This window comes from Cydia strobilella, chromosome 12 (genome assembly GCF_947568885.1).
Source record: "Cydia strobilella chromosome 12, ilCydStro3.1, whole genome shotgun sequence".
Classification (NCBI taxonomy): Eukaryota; Metazoa; Arthropoda; class Insecta; order Lepidoptera; family Tortricidae; genus Cydia; species Cydia strobilella.
In genome coordinates, this window is record NC_086052.1 from 15,492,603 (window position 1) to 15,509,821 (window position 17,219).

Sequence of the window (17,219 nt, forward strand, 5' to 3'; positions counted from 1 at the left end):
TCTTTTTTTGCGTGTTGTGACGCTATTATGTCCATTTGTATTTGATTTTGATGATCTTGGCACCATTTCAGTCGAGACTTGAATATACGTCGACTTTCACACATGTTATTGTACTCAGTGCCTACTACAGGTTTGCCACTACACACCCACACAAGAAATGCCTGCCTCGCCCGCCAATGAGCATCTTTCACATGTCTGTTCCAACCCACTATACGATTTCTATTCTTTTTCTTAGGTCCCCCATTTCCCTTACTAACTATGGCAGACTGGCTGAGCTTACTCGAATTAAATATGTAGTGCATAATTATTTTCCATCGTATTTTCACGGAAACGCACGAACGTGTCTTGCTGTTTCAGCACATAATAAGTAATAGTATTATCATACAGAACGGCCACGCAACCGCCCCGCCCCGACTCCAATTAGCTCCATGCATGAATTTATTTTTATTTTTGGATTCATAATTTATATCGTTGGAACACCGGAAATGATAAAAATACTTTTGTAAACCTTAACATTATTTTATTAAAAAATATTTAAAATGTTGAAAATTTTTGAGCGGTTGAAACGCTCATAATTTTTGGCGCGAATTCGACAGAGCGTGATGACGTCACACGTTGGGCGGCCCAACTGACGTTTGCTACTAATGACACTAATCTGTCGAACGCGTGACGTCACGTGGCGTTTCGAGCGTTTCGCTCACTAGCTTTTCGCGGGCAAATTTTTGTACTTTTTATTTATAATTTTAAGTAATTAAATGGTAATTTAAAAGCGGAAATGCATTTGTAACATGATATAACGGTAACAAACATCCGAATAAAACATATTTCGTTCAAATATAAATTTCATGCATGAGGCTAATTATTTCGCCCCGCGACAGCAGATTGACGGCCGTTTGCCGGCCGCTCAGTACTATTTTTAAGCAACTTACTCACACTATGACGCATGACGCGTGTACAGACGTGCCGTTCACACATAGAAACGCAAGTGATTTTTAATGTATAGCGTGTCCGCCCTGTGGTTTCAGTCAGTCTCGGTACAAAAAGTACTGAGGTTGACTGAACTGGCATGACAAATACGAACGTTTCCGAGAAAATACGATGAAAAATTATTATGAACTACATCTGTACTTACCAGACACACAGAATAACTAATAGTACTACCGTACAGAAAATTCACTCCTTCACAAAAGCCCGATTTAGGTATAAAATTATACCTACACTCGCCGCCTGCAAGCAAAATTGAAACTTATAACCGCGCACGAACCGTGAATCCCGCAGTTTTATGACCGAGCTGCGAGTGTCGGCACGGGGTTGTCACTTGACAAGTTTTTGTACCTATACCTACTGATTTATTATTTTTAAGATAAATATGTGGGAATTACAAACGTTGATTCTGTAAACATAATTTTTTTAGCCGGGGATAGTGTGTCTGATTCTCACGGAAGTAGGTATGCCACAGAAGTACTTATTCCTTTGAAAATATGTCGGTCAATATAGTCCGGAATTTAAAAATAATGTTTTTTCTGCTTCCTTGTTCTTCCGTTTATTCAGACATATATATAAGTTTTATACAGATTAGATCGCGATTTAGGTTTCGAAGCCATTGCGTATTTTCAATTTTGCGCGAGCGCCACGTGACACGACTATAGTGCGAGCCGAGCGGCAGCCCACTGCCATACACCTGCCCGGGCGGTGCGCCGGCCAAATATACCTAAACTGCGCAGTGACACCCCCCTGCCAGACAACTAAGTTTAATTACTGTACAGTAGACGCCAGAGATATGTTTACGGCCCGGCCACGACTTTGCGCGGCGGTGGCAGCGGCGAGCGGCGGCCTTAGGTTGGAGCGAGACACAGCGATCAGACCTTTCGTTCCCGGGCCATGTCGTCGTGTATGTCGTGGCCGGGCCGTTACACTTATGCGCCTTACTCCATTGTCAAAAGGCGATGCCTGCAATAATATGTTAATCCAAATATTTAGGTCAGTACGAGTCGCTTTTGGCGACATGTTTCGGATTCTAGCGACTAAAAAAATAATAGTGAGTGAAATCGTACTGATCTAAATATTTGGAAATATGTCTCACAATAGTTTAACTACGAATATGTTAATCTTAAAGGCCGCAAATATATGTGACACGCCCTTATGGCTCTAATCGAAAAAATAAATCAAATAAATCGATGTATTTAAATAAGATCGTGTCAGATATTATCGTTGTGTAACATATTATTGCAGGTGACTGATGTACTGTAAAAGTGACGATAGGTTGTTTTTTTATTCTAAGTTGGTTAAACGTACAGCCGGGCTAGCACATGATTGGCGCGAAAGTATCTCGCCGCGACATAGACTACCCGTCCCCCTTTAATTCATTTCGTTAGTAAAAGACGGGTAGTCTATCTCGCGGCGAGATACTGTCGCGTCAATCATGTGCTCGGCCTAAAGTACCGAGCAAAAGTGCCCCAACAGTATTGTACCACCTTTGTTTTAAACCTCACCTAAATAGCATTTAGTATCCCAGAGTAAAACCACCAAAGTGATTATTTGCTACAATATGGGTTGTTGAAGAGGTGTTTAAAATTACACACACACACACACACTTAAACTTCCTCAACAAAAATAATGTTTAGATACTTTTTAAGCACTTTGTCCGCAGAGCAACTTTTGTTGCTGACTGTACAGGACTACTCACAAGAGCTGGCACGAATGGAATGAATGAGTTAATAAAATATCTATGTGTGTATCACATTAATAATACAGGTGTCACTCATACAATGAAAGTTTCGTTCATTCCACCTACGTAAATCTGATTGGTTCATGTACAGTCAAGTGTAAAAATATGGGTGCATATAACTTACTCCAAAATATGTCCCGTAGTTCTTAATTCGCCGACATATTACGCTGCCCCAATATTACAGGGTTCTATGTTACATTTTCAAGATAGTTGAAATTCGACTTAATGTCACTATGATAAAGTTCAAATTTCAGTTCGATAAAAGCGAATTAAGAGCTATGGGACATATGTGCCATTTTCAACCACAAGGGTACTTATTGTCGGTTGTTAATAAGGCGCTATTTCCATATAGCTCCAATTAGAAATCAACCTTATCGACAAGCGACAATGTGGTACCTTTTGGTTGAAAACGTCACACATTTTTGAGTATGATGTCTGCACTCATATTATTACTCTTGACTGTACGATTTATCACCATTCCGCCGATGGTCAGTTCACAATCTTCATATTGTAGCAGAATATTCAAATTATTTTGTATTATTTATGTTAATTTTTTAGATAATTTTCATTGTAAGTAGTTAATTTTCATTGTTCGTTTTAGACATTCCGTGGTAAATGTTATTTAGACAATCTCACTATTTTATTTTATCAATTTAAGTGTAATATTAATTATGTCATTGTTTATTAGTATGATTTTAACTATTGACTTGTTGCTTTTTTGCTCTAGCGAAAACTCGAAATATTATTTACACACAATATTAATTTGCACGTCTAAATTTAAGTGTTATTTTTGCAAAATTAAAACAATATTTATCAAATCTCACAATCCAAGAAAAGGCGAATGATGCATAAAAGCAGGCAAAAAAACATGTTAAATAAATTCAAAACAGCATTGTCTTTAAATGACGCGTCATTGTGTGCTCAGTAGGGAATGCAATCTCGATTTCGCAATTTCGGGATCTCGCACGAATTTTCGAGATTCAATCACGTTGACAGCAAATCTCGATTTCGGTCTCGGTCGAGATCTCGATTAATATTTTCGAGATCTCGAACGAGATTGAAAGATTGGTCCGTGTGAATCACTTTGTTTTGTTATCTTTTTGACCTTAGTTTCATGTTGTTTAGGCAGTGCTATTGTGTGCGGCCGGCTTTAGCTGACAATAGAAGCACAGTGGCGCGCTCTGTTCGGAAGAATCCGGCGAACTTAGCGTACCCACAATTAAAAGTAATTATTGCCACTTTTTCGTACTTATTTACATGCAAATTAGAGCTAAAGCTAAGTAATTTCTTGTTGAAAATGAAAATTAAGAAAAAAAAATGAAAATGAAAAAATTGTTTATTTGGTTACAACATTTCACAATTTAGCTATGCTTGGAATCTCCTTGTAAGTATTGTAAATACTTGTGACAGAAGACCCCGCTACTAACTATTAAGGTTTTATAAATAGTAACCTTTTATAAAAAGTAATTGTTATTTTTTAATAAAAGTTTAATTTGTTGTTATCATTTTCAAGATATAACATGACGTACCCTAAATAAGTACGGAATTCTAACTGATTTTTGATCAAAACATTTAATTACTTTGTCAAATCTCGATCTCGTCGAGATTAATCTCTAGCTCGAAAGTCTGTCGAGATCTCGAAATTCCCAATCTCGATTCAGATTTTTCGTGCGAGATTTCGAATCGCGAATCTTGGTGCGAGATTGCATTCCCTAATGCTCAGCTTCTTATGGTGCGACACTTATTTTTGTTTGTTTGTTTTTACTGGCTCAGTGACCCAGAAAGGATCTTGGCCTCTGACGCAAGAGAACGCCACTCTGTCCTATTCTGCGCCAGTTGGGTACTCCGAGGGCGGATAGGTCTTTTAGAGCTTCGTCACTCAAGTGGTATCTGGGACACCCAGACGGACGTTTTCGACACCTATTTAATTCACCATATTAATTAGGTACCTACTCGTTCCCTACCGTGCATGACTTTAATCTTTTTTCACAGATTAGTAATAATCACTATAACTATGACCTATTTTTAATAATTAAAGGCATCTGATTAACAATGTACATTATTAGTTGTAAGTTATTAATATAACAATTGCTGGCAAATTGAATTATTACTGAAAATATGTGGTGTTTAATTTCAACGTTTAAACCTGTTTATTACGGTGTAACAAAACATAATTGCATTAAAAAAAAAAAATTTAGGGGAACTTAGTACTTTTTCTCAAATTTATATGAAGAAAACATAGTTTCAAGGAATAGATGCTTTATGTCAGAAAATGTAAAAAAAAAAACGAGTTTCACAGCAACTATTGTATAACACTTAAGTTTATTAATTTCTCTCTTCAAATTTGTGATGTATGTATTCAGATTCACTTATAAATAAGAAAAGCACATCTAAAAGGTTTGCTACATAACGAATTATAACTATTACTGTATCTCGTGAACCTGTAAATTAAATAAAAAGTGAGATTATATTACTTCACACAAACGGAAGTGACGTAGTTGTAACGTAGTGTAAAGTTTAGATGTAAGATGTCGCTGCTTGACACACGCAATCGAAGATAAACCTTAGGCGTTTGCTTTAAGGTTAATTTTTAAAGTAACTGACCCATCGCTGTATAGCAACGAGTGAGAGCAATAATTTTGTCTCGCTCTATCTTAGCGCGGAGACCTCAGCTGTTCGCAAACAACTACACCGCCACCCGCACAGCGTTGGCAATGAATTTTAAACCTTAATTTGGTGTATTTAAAGATGAATTTTGTATTGTTTGATTGGTGTGTCAAGCAGCAGGTAATGTATGACTTGGGCTAGCTGTATGAGATACGATAAGTTTATTTTGTTATGTGGAAGCAAAGAAATTGTTGAATAGGCGCAGTGGTTTTATTAGCTCCCGATTACTCCCATATCTTCACCCATGGCATACATTAATAAGGTTCATTTTGTACAGTGTCCTCACCATTTTAGAATACTATTCAAGCCAAAAGGTTTATGTCTCTTAGTCCTACTAACCCGGGGTTAACCGGTTTAACCGTTAACCAAGTGTCAAATTGTACTCGTAGCCATGGCGCAGAATAAATAATAGTACTACCGTACAAAAAGGAAACTTTCTACAAAACCGAAGTTTGACAGCGGTTCAGGGTGAAACCATGCTGTCCCTTTCTAATATATGGCACTATCCCTTTCGGCTTTTTAGGGTTATCAAAATTCAGGTCATCATTCTGTGGTCGTGCTCGCAAAGGGACTTCAAGTTGTGCCAACCCTTTATATAGGTAATTGCTAGGAGCAATGCTGAGCCGAGTTTGCCCGAAGCGAGGAGTTTCGCATCCCTGACCATGGTAACTCCAGGTTTAACCCGTTAACCCCGGGTTTGAATGGTGCAAGTGGCCCTTAGCGCTTAACCTTTTGACCGCCAAAGACGTCAAGTGACGCGCGGCTACAGACCAATATCAACCTTAAGGCTTCTACAGACTACAACAAGCTTACGATTTTGGATAATTGCCGGCTAAGTATGAGCAAGGAATTCAATTGATTGATCAAACGCTGAAGTATAATAGTGCAAATCGCATGCGATTATCGGTGTCGTTTCGTTTAAGAGCCAATCACTGTGCACACTAGCGCCACATTTAAATATAGCGATAAGTACCTTTTAAATACATTTTAATAGTTTTAATGTTGCTAGATTCGTCAATCTATGCGTCCAAAGTTAAAACGGCCGTTTTGTTTTGAGTTCATAGAAATCATAGATCGACGAATCCAGCAACATAAAAACTAGTTTGATGTATTCAAAAGGTACTTAAATACAAAATACAGTACGAAGCGGCCTCCTTTTTAGGGTTCCGTACCCAAAGAGTAAAAACGGGACCCTATTACATACTAAGACTCCGCTGTCCGTCTGTCTGTCACCAGGCTATCTCATAAACCGTGATAGGTGATAGCTAGACAGTTGAAATTTTCACAGATGTATTTCTGTTGCAGCTATAACAACAAATACTAAAAAGTATACGAAACCCTCGGTGGGCGAGTCCGACTCACACTGGGCTAGTTTTTTTAAGTATCTATCGTTAAATTTAAATAATCAGTTAATCACAATTATTTAGCAGTGGCGCTAGTGTGCACAGTGATGGGCTAAAGTTTATAACCGCGTACAAGTAAAAAGCCCGCATCCTTATTATTCGGCAAATATTCCTACACTAAAGTCAAGGTATGTATTTGCAATATTAACACAGCAAGAAGAACAAACGTTGATTCATATGGCGACAATGTTTTCCTTCTAGAGACACCGTGTTGAAAACTTTAGTTTCCGAATGCCACCATTCCTATAATGTGTACCTATAACCTAAGGTAATTATTTCATTTAAAAACAAATCACATACAATATTTGTTGTTACTATCTATTTACGAATAAAAATTCTCGAATCAAAGCGTGTTCGGATTTTAGTTTTCTCGTTCCCAGCGCTGACTAAAACCAGTAACTACTGGCCTGCGAATAAGTGTAAAAGTCACTTTCAATATTTTAGGAAAAATTAAATGGGTAAGTAATTTTTTTTGTTCAGATAATGCTTTCAAAAGTTTCAAACTTTCCGAGACGATAGCGACAAAGCATTACGAACACAGCGCCAATAGAAATAGACACAGTGTTCGTTCGGTTGGCACTGGCAGAACGCGCCCGCGCATCGCCAGTCGGCAATCCGCCCGGGCGGGCGCCACACACACGACCGGAGTCTGCGCGCGCGATCAGCGGTATCGAAATATATCACAAGTGCACCAATACGAATACCAACGACCGAAAGGATTTGCGAGCGCGATTCTGGTAAGTCCAGTGAGAAAATACGATGCTTCATTACTGTTGATTGATTTCGGCCGGGCTAAATTTAGTGTGTTATTTCGGAAGCTGCAGCGCCAGCGCGCTTTCAGCCGCGAAAATTCGTGTTTGAAACACGAGATTTTCTACAAATTTTAAGTTGCAAGCTAAGTGAAAACGAAAGTCGAGTGCACGCTGCATTCTGAGCTAACAGATTTCTATAATCAGTGTAGCACGATGAAGAATAGATTTTCATGTTCTCAATAGGCTGGCCGGACGGCCTGGCCCAAATAGCTGAAGATTAATTCGTACGCCGCCCGTCTGTAATGTACTACCGACTACGAACATGAATGGAAGTCGGACACATAATAAAAAAACCGGCCAAGTGCGAGTCGGACTCGCGCACTGAGGGTTCCGTACTTTTTAGTATTTGTTGTTATAGCGGCAACAGAAATACATCATCTGTGAAAATTTCAACTGTCTAGCTATCACGGTTCATGAGATACAGCCTGGTGACAGACAGACAGACAGCGGAGTCTTAGTAATAGGGTCCCGTTTTTACCCTTGGGGTACGGAACCCTAAAAACACATGTTTTAAATGTTATTTTATGCTCGTACCTACTCTTATCTATTGGTAAACAGCTAAAACACGTTAAACTATTTTAGTTCGAATCGGATGTATAAACTCGTGTCTATTCGAACGAGAAACGACTGAAAAGTTTCGTGCGTTAAAAATAGTTCAAGTTTCTTTGCATCCACGCGGAACAAACGGGCTTACCAAACTGTAGTGCATTTTTAGCGTTCGTTAGGTAACTGAGATACCTTACCTAGTGAACGGACATAGGCTATTGAGTAGGGTCACTCACCCCTGAAAGTAACCTCCAGCAATCGCTTGAACTATATTTTTTGTTACCTAACTTAAATATACGTTGTGAGTTGGTTGTGAGTGAGGACAAAGAGTATTAACCACTAAGATTTAGTATTTGTACCATGCCTAAAAGAAGTGAAAATCACCTCAAAGAAGTGTAGGTACCACTAATTTGAGAAGGTCTCCAATCCAACCTAACTTTTGTAAGTTCATTATATCAAAAATATGAATGAGTGTGAGGATTGGAAACAACAGAATACAGATACTTAAAAGTAGTTTATTTACGTGCGTTATTTTTTTTTATTGCAGTTCCTCAATGGTAGTTAATTTAGGTAAAGTATTCATAAACACCCAAAGGATGGTCAACCTGATCTGATTTGAATATACAGGGTGGACCCGAGTAACCCGAACGACTAAAGCCGTAGATTAACAAAAATAAATAAATTTACAAAAACGGAATCAGCGAATAAAATCTGTAGGTATAATTATTATTATAGTATCTGCTCACATTTCATTAGAATCGGTCGATGAAGGAGAACCTGTAAAGGAGAACATCCTGAGAGACATTGTGCATTCGAAAGAATTTTTGTGCAAGCTGAATGAAACGGAGACCTTCGCTTCGCTCGGTCAATGGCAGTACAATTAGCCAGTCTAGTACTGAGTACTGACTGACTAACTAACTACCCATTCTGTCAGATTCTGTACTGAAATGGCAGTTGGATTGGGTAGTGAATTCAATCACTGTGGTAGCCAGCAATTCACTGAATTGGCATTGGCCCATCGAACAATCTTTTCAGGTGCCATACTTACTGGATTAATGGGTTACCCCTATCTAATATCTATCATTCTATTTGGATGGATTGTCTAGTCTAGACCCATAAATATTATATAGTTCGAAACACATTATAACTATTAGTCAATGAGTTCGAACAGTAAAATATGGATTGTGTCAGTTACGTATTGCATTCGTGGGCGGCTCCTGTGGGCGGCAAAAAAGGCGCGAAACGCGGCCCTGACGGCTCAATGCAGTCCACCTTTATTGTTGATATAGATTTAATAATTTCAACTGCATGTACATGTGTGTCTGCAGCAAAATATTCACGGTGGCTAAAAAATAAGTGCATTCCCGTTGCCAGGGAGGTTTTGAGATTATACTGAGCAACTATTACAATCAGGGACCGGACAACCCTTTTCGCGATAAAACCCTTTCAATGGGCGACACTTAAACACGGCTAACACATTGAAAGACTTTCCCTTTTGAACTGCAAGCCCATTTATACCCTTACGTTTGACTAACCCGTACCGAAAAGCTAACCAAAAATAAGAATAGCTCTTAATAAGGGTTACCCTTATCTTTAAGCGCTTTTTATAAAGGTTTCCCTTTGCGTGAAAGAGACAGGATTAGTATATATCTACGGTAGTGTATGAAAAGGAAAGAAAATACGTGCCTAGTCAAAGAACGCCGCCGTCGCCGTCGACGATCGCTCGGATTCGAAGTAATGTGTGCTTTATGAACCAGGTAGATGACTTAAATTAGCACGCTTATATGCTAAAAGGGAAGCCCTTTATAAGGCTAACCCTTATAAGCAATATGCATGGTGTTGGTGAGCGGATGATAGGGGTTTTGTAAGGGTATTTGGGCTACCGATTACTCAAATGTGGTAGCTTTATATAAGGGTTTTTAAAAGCAAAACAAAGGGTTTCGTCTGGCAAAGGGTATAGTGAGTTAAGCCTTATAAAACCCCGATAAGGGCTAGCGGGCCGGTCCCTGTCACCAACCACGAAATCGCAAATAAAAACTTGGCCGTTTCATACATTTTGGCTGGTCCATTTTCTATGGGAGGTTAATTTTTTTGCACTTAAATTTTTTTGACAATATATTTTGTATACTAGCCTAATTTAGTGTCCCACTGCTGGGCAAAGGCCTCCCCTCGTTTCCTCCACTCGACCCTGTCGTTTGTAGTTTCCCGCCAATCCAGATAAAATGCGTCCAAGTCGTCCCGCCATCTCCTTTTCAGCCTGCCTGCATCCCGGCCAACACCTTCTATGGTGTTCCGGGTGTGTGTGTTTTTGTCTTCTTAAAAAAATTGTATGGGGAATGTTATACATACATATTTTTACGAGATACCTACCTACCTACATACATTTACCAAAATACTACAGTGTCAAAAATTCACTTCACCGAAGGAAGGAAATAGGGAAAACACAGCCAGTCATTCTGTCTTCGTTGTCTAAAGAACGTTTTCAGTACTTACCTATAAACACGTTGCTAAAATCTGCAGTTTCATCTGGTGTTGATATCGTGCCTATAGATGATTGACGGTACATCTCGCCATGGGCAGTGGAGCGCACCGGCGGCGGCTGACGTGCATTACAATTGGATTACGGACCAATCTAACTGCAAATAGTTAACAGCAAATATGCAGCCTGCTGATGTCAGTAAATGATTAGTCAAACAGGCGTATACTGATTTTAATAACGTTATGATTTAGATCTGGATTAGTTATGGATCTAATTCAAAACCTGTAATTAAAATAACAATTCGGCTGATAGTCAGTCAGAGAACATCTGAGGTGTCTAAGTTAACTTAGCACAGACGAACAGAACGAAGTGAGGTAGTCATTATAAACGTTATATTTTCATGGAGATTTGGCATTAATGATGATAATGCCACATTTTGTCATTGCAAATGGCATGCAGAGTTAGCTTTGTCCGACTCTACCTAACAGGGACCGGACAACCCTTTCCGCGATAAAACCCTTTCAATGGGTGACACTTAAAGACGACTTAAATTAGCACGCTTATATGCTAAAAGGGAAGCCCTTTATAAGGCTAACCCTTATAAGCAATATGCAAGGTGTTGGTGAGCGGATGATAAGGGTTTTGTAAGGGTATTTGGGCTACCGATTACTCAAATGTGGTAGCTTTATATAAGGGTTTTTAAAACCAAAACAAAGGGTTTCGTCTGGCAAAGGGTATGGTGAGTTAAGCCTTATGCAATACCCTTATAAAACCCCGATAAGGGATAGCGGGCCGGTCCCTGCTACCTAATAGGTATTAAAATACTTAGTTCCGTTACATACTTAGATCCTGACCGACAACGCATAGGTATGCACAGCCGTCTGAGCCGTCTAGGTAGAGTAGGTAGGACCTTGAAATTTGTTTTAAAATTTGTACTCTAATAATGTCTTGTTGTAAAGTTGTAGAGAAAATCAAATAGAGCTCTTTTAAGAAAGACTTGAAATTCAACCCCTAACAAGGCATTGAAAAGGGAAGTTGAAAGTTATTAAGAGCTTTACGGGAAGGATATCTAAGGCCAAAGCTTGTTTTAAATATTCTCTATGGTAATTTGACTACTTTGTGCAAGATAAACAAGCACTTTACTACTGTATTCATAGACTGTATCCTTGGATCAGCAAATAAACGCGTTATACTGACTCAAGTTCGATGAGAACATAAAGTGCGCAGTTGTGGAGCCACCGTGACTCATCCTCGAGCAAAAAATGACCATAAAAACCGTAGACACGATAGATTTACGGCAATTTTACTTAAGGCTTCTACAAACCTTGCAACAAATGGCATGCGATTTTAGATAATTGGTGGCTATTTGGCTAAGTAAGAGCATCGAATTTTAATCAATCTATCAAATGTCGCACTGTATTGCAAATCGCATGCGATAATCGGTGACGGTTTGTGTGGCCATTATGTCGTTATTTTTTTTTTTTTTTATTTATTTATTTGGGAAACATACAGCACATAATAATACAATAAGGTAAAAGATATAGTAAGAACATAGGCCAAAAGAGTTTCCACTTATAGTTAATACAAAATTCCTTTGCTCCGAAAAAAAAGTACAATTATTAGGTATTTTGAATTTAAAGTTGAATTTAACAATAACATTGAGTAATAATAACAAGCATAATTTAGAATTTGGAAAATAACAAGCACAATTTTCAATTTAGAATTTGAAATCAAATAGGTACAATTACAATAACAATCATAACAATACAACACAAGATTACAATTTTATTACTAGCTACGAGTTAACGAAATTTGCCATCTATTATATTTTTTTATTTTGTTTGATGACAGAAACAAATCTATTACACCTATGCTGGAACAAATCAATGTGTGAATATTTCTTATTGAATATATTGCATGCTCTTGCTAAAAATTTGTTGTTTACATATTTTTTGCGAGTGAATGGAACTGATAGTAAAGCGGTGGACCGTGTACGATACGTAGGACATCTAAATGACACCTTGCTGAGAAGTTCTTCCGAATCAATTAAATCATTCAATATTTTGTACAAGAAAATTACATCCCGCTTTTCTCTTCTCACTTGCAAGGACTCAAAATTCTCGGGCTTAAAAGATTTGAATTTATACTTCATACGATTAAGAAACTTTTTTTGAACACTTTCTAATGAATTAATGTGCACTAAATAGTTGGGACTCCAAACTGTAGATGCGTATTCCAAATATGACCTTACATATGCATTATATAAAAGAAGTAACGTTGTGGGGTTTTTAAAATCTTTACTTTGCCTAAAAATGAAACCAAGCATTTTGTAGGCTTTAGATGTTATCTTATCTATGTGTGAAACCAATTGAATTTTACTGTCTAAATATACTCCCAAATCTCTAACCTCCGTAACTCTAGTAAGCTGTTGGTTTCCGATGGTATAATTAAAGTTTATAGGGTCAAGCTTCCGCGTAAATGTAATAATTGAACATTTATTTATGTTTAAGTACAGGTTATTACATAAACAATAGTTGTCCAATCTATTAAGGTCATCCTGCAAATTGACACAATCAGCCTCGGACTTCACAATGGTAAATATCTTAGTATCGTCAGCATACAATAATACTTTAGAATTCAAAAAACAGTTAATGACATCATTGATATATATGTTAAATAGTAGTGGTCCTAAATGCGAGCCCTGTGGGACCCCTGACGTAATAGGCACAAAACTAGAGGTGTATCCTTTGATAGTAACTGCCTGAGTTCTATCCCGCAAGTACGATGTGAGCCAACGCAACAAGTCTCCATGGATACCGAACATTTCAAGTTTATTTAATAAGACAGAGTGTGAAATTTTATCAAATGCCTTTGAGTAATCGGTATAGATAGCATCGACTTGGTAATTCTTGTCCATTGCGCTTAGAACATAATCAAGGAGCTCGCACAAATTAGACTCAGTTGACCGTTTATTAATGAAGCCATGCTGCTGCGTCATTAACATCGGTCTTATTGTTGGGTAGAGCGTGTCATAAACTATTTTTTCAAATAGTTTAGGAAGTATAGACAATTTGGAAATGCCGCGGTAGTTTCTAATATTATGTTTATCACCACTTTTAAAAATAGGCACAATGATAGATTTTTTCCAAATTTTTGGTAAGGACCCAGACCTAAGTGAAATGTTGTAGAGTAAACATACCGGTAATGCAAGAGACTTACTGCAACGTTTTAAAAACACAGGATGAATGCCATCCGGGCCACTGCCTTTGGATTCTTTTAATTTCTTCAAGTATTTTTCCACCAGAGGTGCGTCAATATGAACGCTATTAATAACACAATTTTGTGGGCTATTGACACTAGGCATGGAAGTTGAGATAGGTTCAAATACTGAATGAAAAAAGTCACTAAATAGATTAGCCGTGCTGACTCCATCGTTTGCCGTAATATTGTCTAAATAGAGCGAATCCGGAATACCAGTGCTATCCTTCCTGGATTTTATAAATGACCAAAACGACTTAGAGTTAACTTTTATATTATTTTCAGCCCTAGAGATAAATAAATTGTAGCAAGAAATTTCTTCGTTTTTTATTTTAGAGCGTAAATTAGAAAAAGCGTTATAGTCAGCTACTCGTCCATATATTTTCCATTTTTTGTGTATCTTGTTTTTTTTCTTAATTAACGTGATAAGATTACGGGAATACCAAGAAGGAAAATTACTTGGTTTTGTAACTGTTTTGGAGGGAACTAATTCTTGAATTATATTATTTATAGTGGTGTAAAAGTCATTGACTGCACTCTCGATATTATTAGTATCTAGTTGCGTCTCCCAATTGATTTCCCTCAATTTCAAATTAATTTTATTATAATCGGCGGCAAAAAATCGACGTACTACACGCGGGGCCGGTTTTAGAAGACGCTCAGTCGAACCAATTTCAATCGTTATACAAAGGACTGGGTGATGAGCGTCTATGGGTACAAGAGGGTCCGCGCTAGCTACCTCACACAAGTGATTAGAAAGGACTAGGTCCAGATGCCTACCGTTCTTATTAGAAATGTGATTATATTGTTCAAAGTTTGTAAATTGTAAAAATGCTGATAGCTGGGCTGTGAGGCTGTTAAAGTTAGGATTACCTAACCTAAGGCTATGAGGGCCCTGATCAAGTTGGCTCCAAACCGCATCTCCGATGTTAAAGTCACCTAGAACCAGAAATATATCATCGGGATAATCCGCATGTAAGTCAGACAAATACTCAAAAAATAGTGATTCGGAATCCATTAGTTCCTTACTTGGGGGGAAGTAACAAGTAAACAACCTTAATTTTTTAGATACTGGCCCTTGAGTTATATGAATATCAAGACATGTAACGTCGGCGTCCGGGAGCGCCACGAGAGGGCGCGCGCCGGCGCCGCGCGCGTCAGCCCGCAGGTCGCGGCGCACCGCTATCAACGTGCCGCCACCCCGCGTCACCCCTAGTCTCTCACAGTCTCGGTCCGTCCTGTACACGTTGTACCTCGAATCAAACAATTCTGAGTCATAAATGCCAGGAACCAGCCACGTTTCAGTAATACATATGAAGTCATAATTATATTTCAATAGATTTCGAAAAAATACAGTAGTTTTAGTCCTGAGTCCACGAGCATTTTGATAGTATAGCTTAAATCCCATTAAATAAAATTGATAAGATGATATTATAGTACGCATGTAAAGTTCGCTTATTTAATATTTGGTCCGTTAATAAAATATGTATGTACAAATTTTCTGTTAAGATTTTAAAATACTCTCGCAAAATAAATGCAAACATAACTCGTAAACAAAGCACCACTATGATAAATACAAAACAACAGTAAGTAATAGTTTTGTTTCTGAAATACAAATATAGTTCAACCAATATGGATAAAAATATTAATATTAATCCGAGAACATATCCTATAAACAAAAACGACAACATGGGCAGGGTCACGCTTATGTTATTTTGTTTAACGCTTCCTCAGTCGTAATGTACAAAATCGGTGAATTATCCGTCTTCCGCACCATCACCGTACAATTCCGGACCCAACAATACTTGTACTGCTTTTGAGTTTTTCTGAGTTGAGCCTGTTTAAGCAAGAACTTGTTGAATCCGGACAGGTGGTCAACATAACAATAACAAAATTATAACAAAATTACAAGTTTCATCGCTTGCATGACTAGCATGGGACAGCATGACTGTTTGTCGCGCGTGACAGAAAATGATATGCTGTCTGTTTTGCATGGTATTAGAAAGAGGAGGGTTTATATTCTTCGCTTGAGTCACTCGGTAAGAAAATCCATACGGTAGGTATATGTCAATGGCGTGCTCTTTGTGACTAAAAATGACGAAAAGAGTTGAGGATGAGGATCACCTCTGACTATGAGGACTATCGTTTTTTTGCTCACCAGTTGGCGCCTCTGTTGATGGTGATCCAAAAGACCATGGAGACTATATAACAAAAGACTATAGAACAGCTGTCAGTCATTGAAGTGACAAGTGACATTTGACATTTCGAACTATGGAAAAGACCACCATCTACACTAGCGCCCCTAGCGGCGAATTCATACGAGTTAGCCCTCATTGGCTAAACTACCTCGACTGAAATGAATGCCTCTCATCCGTTGGCAATCTACTATTTCATCAGCTTTTGAAGGAATACAACAAAGGCGATTCTCTCATTACCCTAATTCCCAAAATATATTCCGGAATATATTTTGGGAATTAGGGCCGCACCATCAATACGTCGTATCTACAAAATAAACGAATAGAAGCAAGTTATAGTAGATGGCTATGACATCATGTTTGCTCTGACACACCCGCTATACTGTCAACGTCAAATAAATGTAAACATTTTTCGCCTTATTGCAATGGCATAAGGCGCAAATATGTATAGATATCTTTGACTTCCACTGTATAAGATTTTTTAACAAGTCTTCTTTTAGTTTTGCGCTCTATTACGATCAATTACGATAGATAATAGATTGACGGGAGTTGTATGTCTTAGACAGTGTGCGTAACATCTGTGTATACATAATGCATGTATGGTTCTAGGCCACTGCGATTGTCTTTGGCACGTTACGCCGATTATATATTGATTATGATTACTTGTGTATTGATATTTAAAATACCATATTAAGTAATCATTACGCGTATGTCGTAGCATGATTTCCAGGCATCGTAAACTGCGAGCGAAATCCATTGAATAAGTACTAGGGTTGTTGTCAAGTCAAAGTACGTCATTTCAATGGATTTCGCTCGCAGTTTACGATGCCTGATGATTTCACATGCTACGATTAGCATGTGTTTATTCGCTTTTTAGGGTCTCGTACCCAAAGGGTAAAGACTCCGCTGTCCGTCTGTCCGTCCGTCTGTCCGTCTGTCTGCCTGTCACCAGGCTAAATCTCATGAACCGTGATAGCTAATAGACAGTTGAAATTTTCACAGATGATGTATTTCTGTTGCCGCTATAACAACAAATACTAGGAACCCTCGGTGCGCAATCCGACTCGCACTTGGCCGTTTTTTTTTTTAAATTGTGCTACAGCTACGCAGGATTCACAACAGATATGTATG

General features: G+C 38.2%; 1 protein-coding gene across 3 annotated transcripts in view; it reads left to right on the forward strand.

Moving 5' to 3' along the window:
- The first annotated feature begins 7,375 nt into the window (after nucleotides 1-7,375).
- LOC134746259 (CBP80/20-dependent translation initiation factor) overlaps nucleotides 7,376-17,219 on the forward strand; it is a 41,109-nt gene continuing 31,265 nt past the window's right edge. For all 3 annotated transcript variants that reach the window (XM_063680598.1, XM_063680597.1, XM_063680599.1), the window contains exon 1: nucleotides 7,376-7,535. The gene's annotated coding sequence lies outside the window, so the exon portion shown is untranslated. The remainder of the gene's footprint in view (nucleotides 7,536-17,219) is intronic.